The sequence below is a fragment of the Hyla sarda genome, chromosome 7 (genome assembly GCF_029499605.1).
Source record: "Hyla sarda isolate aHylSar1 chromosome 7, aHylSar1.hap1, whole genome shotgun sequence".
NCBI lineage: Eukaryota > Metazoa > Chordata > Amphibia > Anura > Hylidae > Hyla > Hyla sarda.
In genome coordinates, this window is record NC_079195.1 from 159,816,034 (window position 1) to 159,830,772 (window position 14,739).

Genomic DNA, 14,739 nt, shown 5'->3' on the forward strand with positions numbered 1-14,739 from the left:
CAATAGATACCCCCCACTACTAGCGACCTTGTCCCCCATACAAGTTTCCCTGTCCAAACATATAGGTCACCCCATCTGGACCCCAGTTTGTTGGTTTGTTGGCCGCCCAGGGATCCAAATGGATCCCACAGTCCTCACTGAAATGCTTTTTTTTTTCAGTGAGAACTTTTTTGATAGCGACTCAAACAAACTTGTACGCCCAGCACCCTGTTGCTTTTTTGGCTAGGCCCAATAGATGGACCCCCATCATTGCAGCCAAGATGATGACATATTGGGCCTCGTCCTGCATATGGGCCTAGTGAAAAAACTAAGATTAGGCAACACTGGAGTGGGGATGTTCTCTACAACACCTCACTTTACCGTATGGCCATAAAAAGGGCTTGCCTCTCAGTAAATCCAACGGCTTCATGGCCACCCTTGCGCCGATCACAGAAATATACACCACCTATAAAAGGAGGTGAATATTTTTGCAACTTTACTTGTTGTATGCCAGCCCTATAGTCACATGTGAGCCCCTTGGCCCATCCCCTCCATGTGAGACCCTCTCAATCTCCACCACCCCTGCGCAAATCCCTAATTAGGGCCTCAAATGCGCATGGCGCTTTCTCTCTCCTGAGCCCTGTTATATTTCAAGGCAACAATTTAAGGCCCCATATGGGGTATTTCCGTACTCAAGAGAAATGGTATTACAAATTTTGGGGGGCTTTTGCTTCTTTTGCCCCTTATGAAAAGGAAAAACTTAGGGGGCTACACCAGCATGTTAGTGTAAAAAAATGACATTTTTACACTAACAAGCTGGTGTTGCCCCATATTTTTCATTTTCACAAGAGATAAAACGAAAAAAAGACCCCTAAAATTTTTTACACAATTTATCCAGTGTACGCAAATACCCAATACGTGGAAGTGCTCTTCGGGTGGACAACATGGCTCAGGAGTGAGACACCATGTGCATTTGAGGCTTAACCCCTTAACCTGTTCAGGACCCAGAGCGTAATTTTACGCCCCGGCGCCCTGGGACTTAAGGACCCAGGGCGTAAACTTACGCCCTGGCGGTTTCCGGTCCCTGCCGCGCGCCGGGCAGAGATCGGAAGCGGATGCCTGCTGAAATGCTTCTGCAGGCATCCAGGGCAAACGCCGAGGGGGGGCATGTAGGCCCCCCATGTCGGCGATCGCCGCAAATCGCAAGGGAAATCGCCCTTGCGATCTGCTGCGATACCGGGCTGATCGGGTCTCTGGGACCCGACCGCTCGGTAATTTTGCATGATCCCGGCTGTCACAGACAGCCAGAACCATGCTGGAGCCTAGGAGCGAGGTGGCAAGCCTGCCACCTCCTCCGATCCCCTGCGAACCGTTGGTTAGTTAACCCTGGAAGTCGGAGAGGACGGGAGGAAGACCGGAGGACGTGGCGGGGGACGGGGGAGTGCTGGGGACCGGCCCCGATACTTACCTCATCCCTGAAGACCCGGATCCCGGCAATGAAGACGGTGGTGGCGGCGACAGGTGAGTGGATCTTCAGCCGCGGTCGGGCCCTTTACAGCAATGCACGTCGCCGTAAAGCGACATGCATTGCTGTAATGGGACCCTGTATACTACAACTCCCAGCATGCCCAGACAGCCCTTGGCGTCTGGGCATGCTGGGAGTTGCAGTTTTGCAACATCTGGAGGTCTACAGTTTTTAGACCACTGTGCCCTTCCAGATGTTGCAAAACTACACATCCTCAGCATGCCCTTACTGTCCAGGCATGCAGGGAGTTGTAGTTCTGTAACATCTGGCCCCTCAGATGTTGCAGAACTACAACTCCCAGCATGCCTGGACAGTTTTGGCATACTGGGAGTTGTAGTTTTGCAACATCTGGAAGGGCACAGATTGGGAACCACTGTATTAGTGGTCTGCAAACTGTAGTCCTCCAGATGTTGCAAAGCTACAACTCCAAGCATAGTTCGGCAACATCTGGTTCTAAAGATGTTGCCGAACTACTACTTCCAGCATGCCTGAGAATGTTTGGGAGTTGTGGTTTTGCAACAACTGGAGGCACACTGGTTGGGAAACATTGTCTGTTTCCTAACTCAGTGTTTCCCAACCCGTGTGTCTCCAGCTGTTGCAAAACTATAACTACCAGCATGCACTGATAGACTTTGCATGCTGGGAGTTGTAGTTTTGCAACAGCTGAAGGTCCCCCCCTGTGAATTTACAGGGTACATTCACATGGGCAGGGGGCTTACAGTGATTATCAGGTTGCAAGTTTGCGATGCAGCAAATTTTGCGGGGCAGCTCAAACTCACAGCAGGAAACTGTAATCCCCCGCCCGTGTGACTGTACCCTAAAAATACTACACTACACTACACTAACACAAAAAAAATAAAAAGTTAAAAAACACTACATATACACTTTCCCCTACACAGCACCCCTCCCCTCCCCAATAAAAAGGAAAAACGTCTGGTACGCCACTGTTTCCAAAATGGAGCCTCCAGCTGTTGCAAAACAACAACTCCCAGTATTGCCGGACAGCCGTTGACTGTCCAAGCATGCTGGGAGTTTTGCAACAGCTGGAGGCACCCTGTTTGGGAATCACTGGAGTAGAATACCCCTATGTCCACCCCTATGCAAATCTCTAATTCAGACCTCAAATGCGCATGGCGCTCTCACTTTGGAGCCCTGTCGTATTTCAAGGCAACAGTTTAGGGCCACATATGGGGTATCGCCGTACTCGGGAGAAATTGCCTAACAAATTTTGGGGGGCTTTTTCTCCTTTCACCCCTTATGAAAAGGTGAAGTTGGGGTCTACACCAGCATGTTAGTGTAAAAAAATTAATTTTTTACACTAACATGCTGGTGTTGCCCTATACTTTTCATTTTGACAAGAGGTAAAAGGGAAAAAAGCCCCCCAAAATTTGTAATGCAATTTCTCCCGACTACGGAGATACCCCATATGTGGGCGTAAAGTCCTCTGGGGGCGCACAACAAAGCCCAGAAGGGAGAGTGCACCATGTACATTTGAGGTGATTTGCACAGGGGTGGCTGATTGTTACAGCGGTTTTGACAAATGCAAAAAAAAAAAAAAAAAAAAAAAAAAAAAAAAAAACCCACATGTGACCCCATTTCGGAAATTACACCCCTCACGGAATGTAATGAGGGGTGCAGTGAGAATTTACACCCCACTGGTGTCTGACAGAGCTTTGGAACAGTGGGCTGTGCAAATAAAACATTTTGTACAGCCCACTGTTTCAAAGATCTGACAGACACCAGTGGGTTGTAAATGCTCACTGTACCCCTTGTTATGTTCTTCAAGGGGTCTCGTTTCCAAAATGGTATGCCATGTGGGGGTTATTTTGCTGTCCTGGCACCATAGGGGCTTTCTAAATGCGACATGCCCCCCGAGCAAAATTTGCTCTCAAAAAGCCAAATATGACTCCTTCTCTTCTGAGGATTGTAGTTCACCCATAGTGCACTTCAGATCAACTTATGGGGTACCTCCATACTCAGAAGAGATGGGGTTACAAATTTTGGGGGGAATTTTCTGCTATTAACCCTTGCAAAAATGTGAAATTTGGGGGGAAACACACATTTTAGTGAAAAAAATTATATATTTTTTTACATATGCAAAAGTCGTGAAACACCTGTGGGGTATTAAGGCTCACTTTATTCCTTGTTACGTTCCTCAAGGGGTCTAGTTTCCAAAATGGTATGGAATGTGGGGGGTTTTGCTGTTCTGGCACCATAGGGGCTTCCTAAATGCAACATGCTCCCCAAAAAACATTTCAGAAAAACGTACTCTCCAAAATCCCCTTGTCGCTCTTTCGCTTCTGAGCCCTCTACTGCGCCCGCTGAACACTTTACATAGACATATGAGGTATGCGCTTACTCGAGAGAAATTGGGCTACAAAAATAACAATCCATTTTCACCTTTTACCCCTTTTAAAAATTAAAAAATTTGGTCTACAAGAACTTGCGAGTGTAAAAAATGAAGATTGTGAATTTTCTCCTTCACTTTGCTGCTATTCCTGTGAAACACCTAAAGAGTTAAAATGCTGACTGAATGTAATTTTGAATACTTTGGGGGGTGCAGTTTTTATAATGGGGTCATTTGTGGGATATTTCTAAGATGAAGACCCTTCAAATCCACTGCAAACCTGAACTGGTCCCTGAAAAATTGTGATTTTGGAAATTTTGCAAAAAATTGGAAAATTGCTGCTGAACTTTGAAGCCCTCTGATGTCTTCCAAAAGTAAAAACACATCAATTTTATGATGCAAACATAAAGTAGACATATTGTATATGTGAATTAAAAAAAAATATTTGGAATATCCATTTTCCTTACAAGCAGAGAGCTTCAAAGTTAGAAAAATGCAAAATTTTCACATTTTTCATCAAATTTGGGGATTTTTCCCCAAGAAAAGCTGCAAGTTACCACAAAATTTTACCACTGTGTTAAAGTAGAATATGTCACGAAAAAACAATCTCGGAATCAGAATGATAACTAAAAGCATTCCAGAGTTATTAATGCTTAAAGTGACAGTGGTCAGATGTGCAAAAAATGTCCGGGTCCTAAGGTGTAAAATGGCTGGGTCCTTAAGGGGTTAAGGACCCAGGGCGTACCTGTACGTCCTGAGTCCGCTCCCGTTCTATAATGCGGAGTCACAACAGGTCTGGCCCGGCCTCTAACAACGGCCAGGACCCGTGGCTAATAGCGCGTGGCACTGATCGCGGTGCCACGCGCTATTAACCCTTTAGACGCTGCGCTCAAAGTTTATTGCCACGTCGAAAGTGAAAGTAAATTAATGCCGGTTAGCTCAGGGGGCTGTTCAGGATTACCACGACGAAATCGTGGCATCCTGAACAGCTGTAGGACAGCAGGAGGGTCCCCATACCTGCCTGCTTGTGTCCAATCGCCAAATGACTGCTCAGTGCCTGAGATCCAGGCATGAGCAGTCAAGTGGCAGAATCATTGATCAATGGTTTCCTATGAGAAACCATTGATCAATGTAAAAGATCAGTGTGTGCAGTGTTATACCCTATGGGAGCTTTAGCATTGCAAAAAAAAGTTAAAAAAAACTAATAAAGATCATTTAAAAGTTTGAATCACTCCCCTTTTCCCACTTTAAAAAAATAAAACTGTGTAAATAAAAATAAACATATTTGGTATCGCTGCATGCTGAAATGTCCAAATTATAAAAATATATAATTAATTAAACCACACGGTCAATGGAGTACGTGCAAAAAAATTCCAAAACAGCATATTTTGGTCTCTTCTTATAACATGAAAAAATTAATAAAAAGCGATCAATAAGTCTGATCAATGCAAAAATGGTACCGCTAAAAACTTTCCTCCCCCATACGCGGAAAAAAAAGTTATTTGGGTCAGAAGAAGACAATTTGAAACGTATACATTTTCCTGCATGTAGTTATGATTTTTTTCAGAAGTACGACAAAATCAAACCTACATAAGTAGGGTATCATTTTAACCCCTTCAGGACCAAGCCCATTTTGGCCTTAAGGACCAGAGCGTTTTTTGCACATCTGACCACTGTCACTTTAAACATTAATAACTCTGGAATGCTTTTAGTTATCATTCTGATTCCGAGATAGTTTTTTCGTGACATATTCTACTTTAACATGGTGGTAAATTTTTGTGGTAACTTGCATCCTTTCCTTGTGAAAAATCCTAAAATTTGATGAAAAATTTGAAAATTTTGCATTTTTCTAACTTTGAAGCTCTCTGCTTGTAAGGAAAATGTATATTACAAATAAAAAAAATTTTTATTCACATATACAATATGTCTACTTTATGTCTGCATCATAAAAGTGATGAGTTTTTACTTTTGGAAGACACCAGAGGGCTTCAAAGTTCAGCAGCAATTTTCCAATTTTTCACAAAATTTTCAAACTCACTATTTTTCAGGGACCAGTTCAGGTTTGAAGTGGATTTGAAGGGTCTTCTTATTAGAAATACCCCACAAAAGACCCCATTATAAAAACTGCACCCCCCAAAGTATTCAAAATGACATTCAGTTATCATTTTAACCCTTTAGGTGTTTCACAGGAATAGAAGCAAAGTGAAGGAGAAAATTCACAATCTTCATTTTTTACACTCGCATGTTCTTGTAGACCCAATTTTTTAATTTTTACAAGGGGTAAAAGGAGAAAATGTATACTTATATTTGTAGCCTGATTTCTCTCGAGTAAGCACATACCTCATATGTCTATGTAAAGTGTTCGGCGGGCGCAGTAGAGGGCTCAGAAGGGAAAGAGCGATAAGGGGATTTTGGAGAGTACGTTTTTCTGAAATGGTTTTTGGGGGGCATGTTGCATTTAAGAAGCCCTTATGGTGCCAGAACAGCAAAAAACCCTCACATGGCATACCATTTTGGAAACTAGACCCCTTGAGGTACGTAACAAGGAATAAAGTGAGCCTTAATACCCCACAGGTGTTTCACGACTTTTGCATATGTAAAAAAAAATTTTTTTTTTCACTAAAATGTGCGTTTCCCCCCAAATTTCACATTTTTCCAAGGGTTAATAGCAGGAAATACCCCCCAATATTTGTAACCCCTTCTCTTCTGAGTATGGAGGTACCCCATAAGTTGACCTGAAGTGCACTATGGGCGAACTACAATGCTCAGAAGAGAAGGAGTCATATTTGGCTTTTTGAGAGCAAATTTTGCTCGGGGGGCATGTCGCATTTAGGAAGCCCCTATGGTGCCAGAACAGCAAAAAATACCCACATGGCATACCATTTTGGAAACTAGACCCCTTGAGGAATTTAATAAGGAATAAAGTGAGCCTTATTACCCCACAGGTGTTTCACGACTTTTGCATATGTAAAAAGAAAATTATAATTTCCACTAAAATGTGTGTTTCCCCCCTAATTTCACCTTTTTGCAAGGGTTAATAGCAGAAAATACCCCCCAAAATTTGTAACCCCATCTCTTCTGAGTATGGAGGTACCCCATAAGTTGACCTGAAGTGCACTATGGGCGAACTACAATGCTCAGAAGAGAAGGAGTCATATTTGGCTTTTTGAGAGCAAATTTTGCTCGGGGAGCATGTCGCAGTTAGGAAGCCCCTAAGGTGCCAGAACAGCATAAAAGAAACACACATGGCATACCATTTTGGAAACTAGACCCCTTGAGGAACGTAACAAGGGGTACAGTGAGCATTTGCCCCCCACTGGTGTCTGACAGATCTTTGGAACAGTGGGCTGTACAAGTTTTCATTTTCATGGACCACTGTTCCAAAGATCCGTCAGACACCTGTGGGGGGTAAATTCTCACTGCACCCCTCATTACATTCCGTGAGGGGTGTTGTTTCCGAAATGGGGTCACATGTGAGGTTTTGTTTTTTTGCGTTTGTCAAAACCGCTGTAACAATCAGCCACCCCTGTGCAAATCACCTCAAATGTACATGGTGCGCTCTCCCTTCTGGGCCTTGTTGTGCGCCCCCAGAGCACTTTGCGCTCACATATGGGGTATCTCTGTAGTAGGGAGAAATTGCGTTACAAATTTTGGGGGGCTTTTTTCCCTTTTACCTCTTGTGAAAATGTAAAGTATAGGGCAACATCAGCATGTTAGTGTAAAAAATAAAAAAATTTTACACTAACATTCTGGTGTAGACCCCAACATTTCCTTTTCATGAAGGGTTAAAGAAGAAAAAGCCCCCCAAACCTTGTAACGCAATTTCTCCCGAGTACAGCGATACCCCATATGTCGCCCTAAACTGTTGCCCTGAAATACGACAGGGCTCCAAAGTGAGAGCGCCATGTGCATTTGAGGCCTAAATTAGGGATTTGCATAGGGGTGGACATAGGGGTATTCTACACCAGTGATTCCCAAACAGGGTGCCTCCAGCTGTTGCAAAACTCCCAGCATGCCTGGACAGTCAACGGCTGTCCGACAATACTGGGAGTTGTTGTTTTTCAACAGCTGGAGGCTCTGCTTTGGAAACAGTGGTGTACCGGACGTTCTTATTGGGGGAGGGGGGCTGTGTAAGGGTATGTGTATATGTAGTGTTTTTAACTTTTTATTTTATTTTGTGTTAGTGTAGTGTAGTGTTTTTAGGGTACAGTCACATGGGCGGGGGATTACAGCGAGTTTCCCAGCGCAAAATTTGCTGCATCTCAAGATGCGAGAAACCCACTGTAAAAGCCTCGCCCATGTAAATGTACCCTGTACATTCACGGGGGTGGCGGGGTGGGGGGGGGGGCTTGCATCAGCTGTTGCAAAACCACAACTCCCAGCATGCATGGTCTGTTAGTGCATGCTGGGAGTCATAGTTTTGCAACAGCTGGAGGCACACAGGTTAGGAAACACTGAGTTAGAAACAGACAATGTTTCCCAACCAGTGTGTCTCCAGTTGTTGCAAAACTACAACTCCCAGCATGCCCAGACAGCTGAAGGGCATGCTGGGAGTTGTAGTTCGGCAACATCTGAAGGGCCAGATGTTGCTGAACTAAAACTCCCAGCATGCCTGGACAGTCAGTGCATACTGGGAGTTGTAGTTTTGCAACAGCTGGAAGAGCACAGATTGGAGACCATTATACAATGATCTCCAAACTGGGGCCCTCCAGATGTTGCAAAACTACAACTCCCAGCATGCATGGTCTTTTAGTGCATGCTGGTAGTTATAGTTTTGCAACAGCTGGAGGCACACAGGTTAGGAAACACTGAGTTAGAAACAATGTTTCCCAACCAGTGTGTCTCCAGCTGTTGCAAAACTACAACTCCCAGCATGCCCAGACAGCTGAAGGGCATGCTGGGAGTTGTAGTTCGGCAACATCTGAAGGGCCAGATGTTGCTTAACTAAAACTCCCAGCATGCCTGGACAGTCAGTGCATGCTGGGAGTTGTAGTTTTGCAACAGCTGGAAGAGCACAGATTGGAGACCATTATACAATGGTCTCCAAACTGGGGCCCTCCAGATGTTGCAAAACTACAACTCCCAGCATGCCCAGACAGCCAAAGGCTGTCTAGGCATGCTGGGAGTTGTAGTTTTCATACTCCTAGAAGCAGCAGTGAAGATCTTCACTGCTGCCTCTGAGGACCACATACTTACCTGCTGGTCCCGTCGCTGCTCGCCCACGTGGCCGGTCCTGCCGCTGCTCCTCGGTCCTGCCGCTGCTCCAGGTAAGTCCGCCGGTCCCCACGTGTTCCCCCCGTGTGCCGCAGGTCCCCGCGAGCCCCTGCAGCCTTCGTCCCCCGTTCTGCCCGACTTCCAGGGGCGGGCAGTGCGGGGGATCTGAACTTTCACCCCAGATCACTGTGATTGGTCCACAGGTACCTATCACAGTGATCGCTGACCAGGACCATCAATTGATGGTCCTGGGGGTGAAGCAGAAGTTGTCCCCTGCTGGAAACAGCGGGACTTCTGCCAGTTAACCCGTGCGATGCTGCGCATCGCCGGGTTAACTGCATGTCATTTATAAACGCCGGGATGCACGAACGTACTGCACAACCCGGCGTTTATATATGACATTCTGCGGGAAGGGGTTATACAATGAACCTACAGAGTAAAGAGAAGGTGTCATTTTTACGGAAGCCCCCCAAAAGTTAAAAAATTTAGTTTTTTGTCAATTTTGTCGCACAATTATATTTTTTTCCGTTTTGCTGTATATTGTTGGGTATAATGGGTAAAATGACATTACAAAGTAGTATTGTTGGAGCAAAAAATAAGCCATCATATGGATTTTTACGTGCAAAATTGAAAGAATTATGATTTTTATGTAAGGAGGAAAAAACTAAAGTGCAAAAACAGAAAACCCCCAGGTCCTTAAGGGGTTAAATTGGTGATTTGCATTGAAATGGCTGATAATTGCAGAGGTTCTGACAAAAAACACTTAAAAAAAAAAAGTTACGCCATTTTGGAAATTGCACACCCAAGGAATATTACCGTAATGTCGAACGCCTGTGGGGTGTAAAACTCACTGTCTCCCTTGTTACATTCCTTGAGGGGTGTAGTTTTCAAAATGGGGTCAAATGTAAAGGGTTTGTAAAGGCGATATGGCCCCCAACATCTATTACAGCCACATGAACTTTCCAAAAGTCCAACAGTGTACCTTTACTTCTGAGCCCTGCTGTGCGCCCGCACATGTCCACGTATGGGGTATTTTTAGACTCAAAACAGGGTCACAAATTTTGTTGTGCTTTTTCTCCATTTACCGCTTGTAAAAATGAAAAATTAGGGGTTATACCAGCATTTTAGTGTAAAAATTCAAAATTTTTCATTTTTCATTTTTATGACAAAAAATTGTCAAACATCTGGGGAGTGTTAATACTCACTGTACCCCTTCTTACATTCCATGAGGGATTAAGTCTCGATAATGGAGTCACATGTGGGGGTTTCCGCTGTTTTGGCACCATGGAGGCTTTGTAAAGGTGACATGGCCCCTCGACTTCAATTCCAGCCAAATCCTCTTTCCAAAAGGCTGAAGTTGTTCCTTCCCTCCTGAGCCCAATTGTGTACCTGCACAGCATGCTACGTCCACATATAGGGTATTTACAGACTTAGGAGAAATTGGGTCAAATATTTTGTGGTGCTTTTTCTCCATTTACCCTTTGTGAAAATGAAAATATTAGGGCTACAACAACATGTTGGTTTAGAAATGGAGATTCTGACTTTTCATCTCCAATTTGCTGCTATTCCTGTGAAACATCTAAAGGTTAACAAACTTTCTGAATGTAATTTTGAAATCTTTGAGAGGTGCAGTTTTTATAATGTGGTCATTGATGGGGTATAATTAACATGAAGGCCCCTCAATTCCACTTCAAACTGAATTGGTGCTTGACATTTTTACATTTTCTGAAAAAATTTGAAAATTGCTGCTAAACTTTGAAGTCCTCTAATGTCGTCTTAGATTTTTTTTTCTCCTCTTTCTCTGGCTGGGAGGAATACAGGTGGAGAGTGGGTGGAGTAGTTAATTAACAGCTGATAAATTGCAGCTGCTGCAGCCAGCTAACCCTATGCATTCACTTCCAGGCAGTGGAAGAGGGAAGTGGTGTCTGGTGACTATACAAGAAAGTATACTAAGTGATTGTCTGAGCTAGCGATTGTGTGTCTGTATACAAGTGAGTGTAACTATAAAAGTGAGAGGAACTTTAAATTCAGAGAGTTTAATTGAAATAGTTGATAGTTTTTTTTTTTTTACAGTGAATTTTTGCAATCCCCAAATCTAGTATGGCCTCCATGTTGGAAAAGGCAGTCCAGTGTGCATCTTGCACAATATATGCAATCCTTGAACAGCAGTTCGCCGGTGAATATTGTTGTGCGAGATGTGTGCGAGTTGTTCATTTGGAAGCCCAGATTCTGGATATAGAGGAGCAACTGGCAACACTGAGATGCATTGACAACTAAGAGAGGAGTCTCCTGCTCACTGAGCAAGCACTCTCAGGGGTAGAGGTGGGGGAGGATAGCGGGATGGAGATGCAGGATAGTCAGGCAGCTAGCTGGGTTACAGTTAGAAAACGGGGTAGAGGGGAAAGTGTCAGGGAGGCTAGTCCTGAACTGGCACACCCCAACAAGTTTGCCCGGTTGGCAGATGAGGGGGATGGCCTCTCAGACCTAGCAGTACTGCAGCAAGACACTGCCTCTGACCACCAGGGGGGTGTCTGCTCCAGTAAGGAGGGAGGGAGGAGTGCAGGGCAGGCCAGACAGGTACTGGTAGTGGAGTACTCAATTATTAGTTGGACAGACAGGGCGATCTGTCACAAAGATGAGGATCGCCGAACAGTGTGTCGTCTTCCTGGCGCTCGAGTTCGGCACATCGCGGATCAGAGTGACAGGTTGCTGGGTGTGGCTGTAGAGGACCCAGCAGTCATCGTACATATTGGCACCAATGACAAAGTAAGAGGTAGGGGGGAGTGTCCTTTAAAAATGATTTCAGGGACTTAGGCAAAAGTATTTTCTGAAATATTACTTGTACCACGAGCCACACCAGAGAAGCAGCGGGAGATTAGGGAGATAAACAAGTGGCTCAAAAGTTGGTGTGGGAAGGAGGGGTTTGGGTTCATGGAGAACTGGGAAGACTTCACTGTCGGATACCGGCTCTACCGTAGGGACGGGCTACACCTCAATGGGGAGGGTGCAGCTGTGCTTGGGGAGAAGATGGCCAGAAGGGTGGAGAAGTGTTTAAACTAGAAACTGGAGGGGAGGGAACCTACAACATAGAGGGGGAAGATAGTGTAGATAGCGAGGGGAGACTTATTAATGTACCTAGGGGTGGAGCTGAGGGAAGGGTTAGAATAGTTAATAGGAATAGCTCTTAAAAAGGCAAATTTCCCTGAGCTGAGAGCTACGCTACAGGACATACACTTGAGGGAGGTGTTCTTAAATACTGATATGGAAGGTAAATGGGAAATTTTCAAAACAACACTGAATAAATATACAGTTAAATTTATTCCTAAGGGGAACAAGTATAAACAATTAAAACTAAATCCTACATGGCTGACAAATTATGTTAAAAGAGCAATAAACAACAAAAAATAGCCTTCAAAAAATACAAATCTGAGGGATCTTGAGGGATCTTGAGAAGAGACGTTTGAGGGGGGGGGGGGGGGGATATGATCAATGTATATAAGTATCGTATTTATCGGGGTATACCACGCACCGGCCTATAACACGCACCCTCATTTTACCAAGGATATTTGGGTAAAAAAAGTTTTTTACCCAAATATCCATGGTAAAATGAGGGTGCGTGTGTGCGTGTGTATACCCCGATACACCCCCAGGAAAGGCAGGGGGAGAGAGGCCGTCGCTGCCCGCTTCTCTCCCCCTGCCTTTCCTGGGGTCTAGAACCCTGCTGCCGGCCCTTCTCTCCCCCTGGCTATCGGCGCCGCTGCCCGTTCTGTCCCCCTGACTATCGGTACCGGCCAGGGGGAGAGAAGCGGCGCCGACAGCCAGGGGGAGAGAAGGAGCAGCGGCACCGATAGCCGGGGGAGAGAAGGGCCGGCAGCAGGGCTCTAGACCCCAGGAAAGGCAGGGGGAGAGAAGCGGGCAGCGACGGCACTGCACGGCGCGGTGCACTGATGTCATGCGCCGCGCCGTGCAGCGCATAGCAACGACGAAGGGAACGCACGCCGGAGGCCTGAAGCAGCGCGGACCCGATCCCGGCAACAGGTAATTATGCCACTGGGGATGGGGGGAGGCAGCGGGGCAGCGGCGCCGGCAATGGGTGCCGCTGCCCCTTCTCTCCCCCTGGCTGTCGGTGCCGGTTCTCTCCCCCTGGCTATCGGCGCCGGCAATGGGGCGCCGGTACCGATAGTCAGGGGGACAGAACGGGCAGCGGCGCCGATAGCCAGGGCGAGAGAAGGGCCGGCAGCAGGGCTCTAGACCCCAGGAAAGGCAGGGGGAGAGAAGCGGGCAGCGACGTATAACACACACATAGACTTTAGGCTAAAAATTTTAGCCTAAAAAGTGCGTGTTATACGCTGATAAATACGGTATATAAATAGCCCATACAAAAAATATGGAGAAAAAACTGTTCCAGGTTAAACCCCCTAAATGGATTAGGGGGCACTCCCTCCGTCTAGAGAAGAAAAGGTTTAGTCTCAAAGGGTATGTTGCCTTCTTTACCATAAGAACTGTGAACTTATGGAACAGTCTACCTCAGGAATTGGTCACAGCAGGAACAATTGAAACAGGGTTAGATAAATTCCTGGAACAAAATAACATTAATGCTTATGCAGAGATATAAAATAACATCCCTTCCCCATTAGCCCACCCTACCCCTTCCCTTCAATTACCTGGTTGAACTTGATGGATGGATGTCTTTTTTCAACCATACTAACTATGTAACTATGTCTAATTTAGAGAGTTTAGGTGCAACACCAGTTCACCCCCAATAGGTGCACGGACCGGACGTGGACTCATCCCACACATATGCAGAGAAGAAAAATGAATGTCCAGCACCAGGCTCATGATTAGAGCCTTTATTTATAAGCCATCGGAAACATCACACGGACTATGGTAACGTGGCGCGTTTTGGCCTCAAGGAGGCCTTAGTCATACACCTATTACACGCACATGGATCCCTTATATATATATATATGGAAGGGGGAAGTGACTTGCATGGGAACACCCAGCAATAAGTCACCGCTCACCTCCACATACAATAACATATACTTAAATAAAAACATATGTAATACAAATATAATGAAAAAGTACATATTAAAAACATATGGACATAATAGTATAAAAACAAATCTGCTAAGACTCGCTATCATGACATGATATGATATATTAAATCTGTCACATACAAATGTAATAATTGTTTATATATTTTCTAACATATATATACACACACACACACAAACAAAGACTTATCAGAGCGCAAAAAAAAAAGGTAAAAAGCAATAATTACAACCAGAGAGCTAAGCAGAGTTCAATAATGCTAAATTGCATCTAACCTCCTGTTCAGACCATGTGGTGCTCGCGTGTTTAATTTCAGGTTCCTAAAGATCTCACGATCCAAAATCTATTGCTTCATATTCCCTCCTCTCAGTGGCACTAACACCCTTTCAATTCCCTGCAGCATGCGGCACGAAGTATCCCCTGCGTGGACCTCTGCACAGCGTTTTGTAACCATAGATACATGCAGTGTCTGGAAATGTGTCCCGTCTGATATGTGTGTGCACTCTTGTTTTCAGTGAATTCGTCGTACATCCGGCGTATTGAACATCACAGACACGGTACGTAAACAGGTAAATAACACCTACGGTATTACAATTGATGTACTGTTTAATAGGGAAATTTG

General features: G+C 45.1%; 1 protein-coding gene across 2 annotated transcripts in view; it reads right to left on the minus strand.

Moving 5' to 3' along the window:
* The window catches only part of POLD4 (DNA polymerase delta 4, accessory subunit), a 104,370-nt gene that overhangs the window by 18,329 nt on the left and 71,302 nt on the right, over positions 1-14,739 (minus strand). The gene's annotated exons all lie outside the window — the stretch shown is intronic.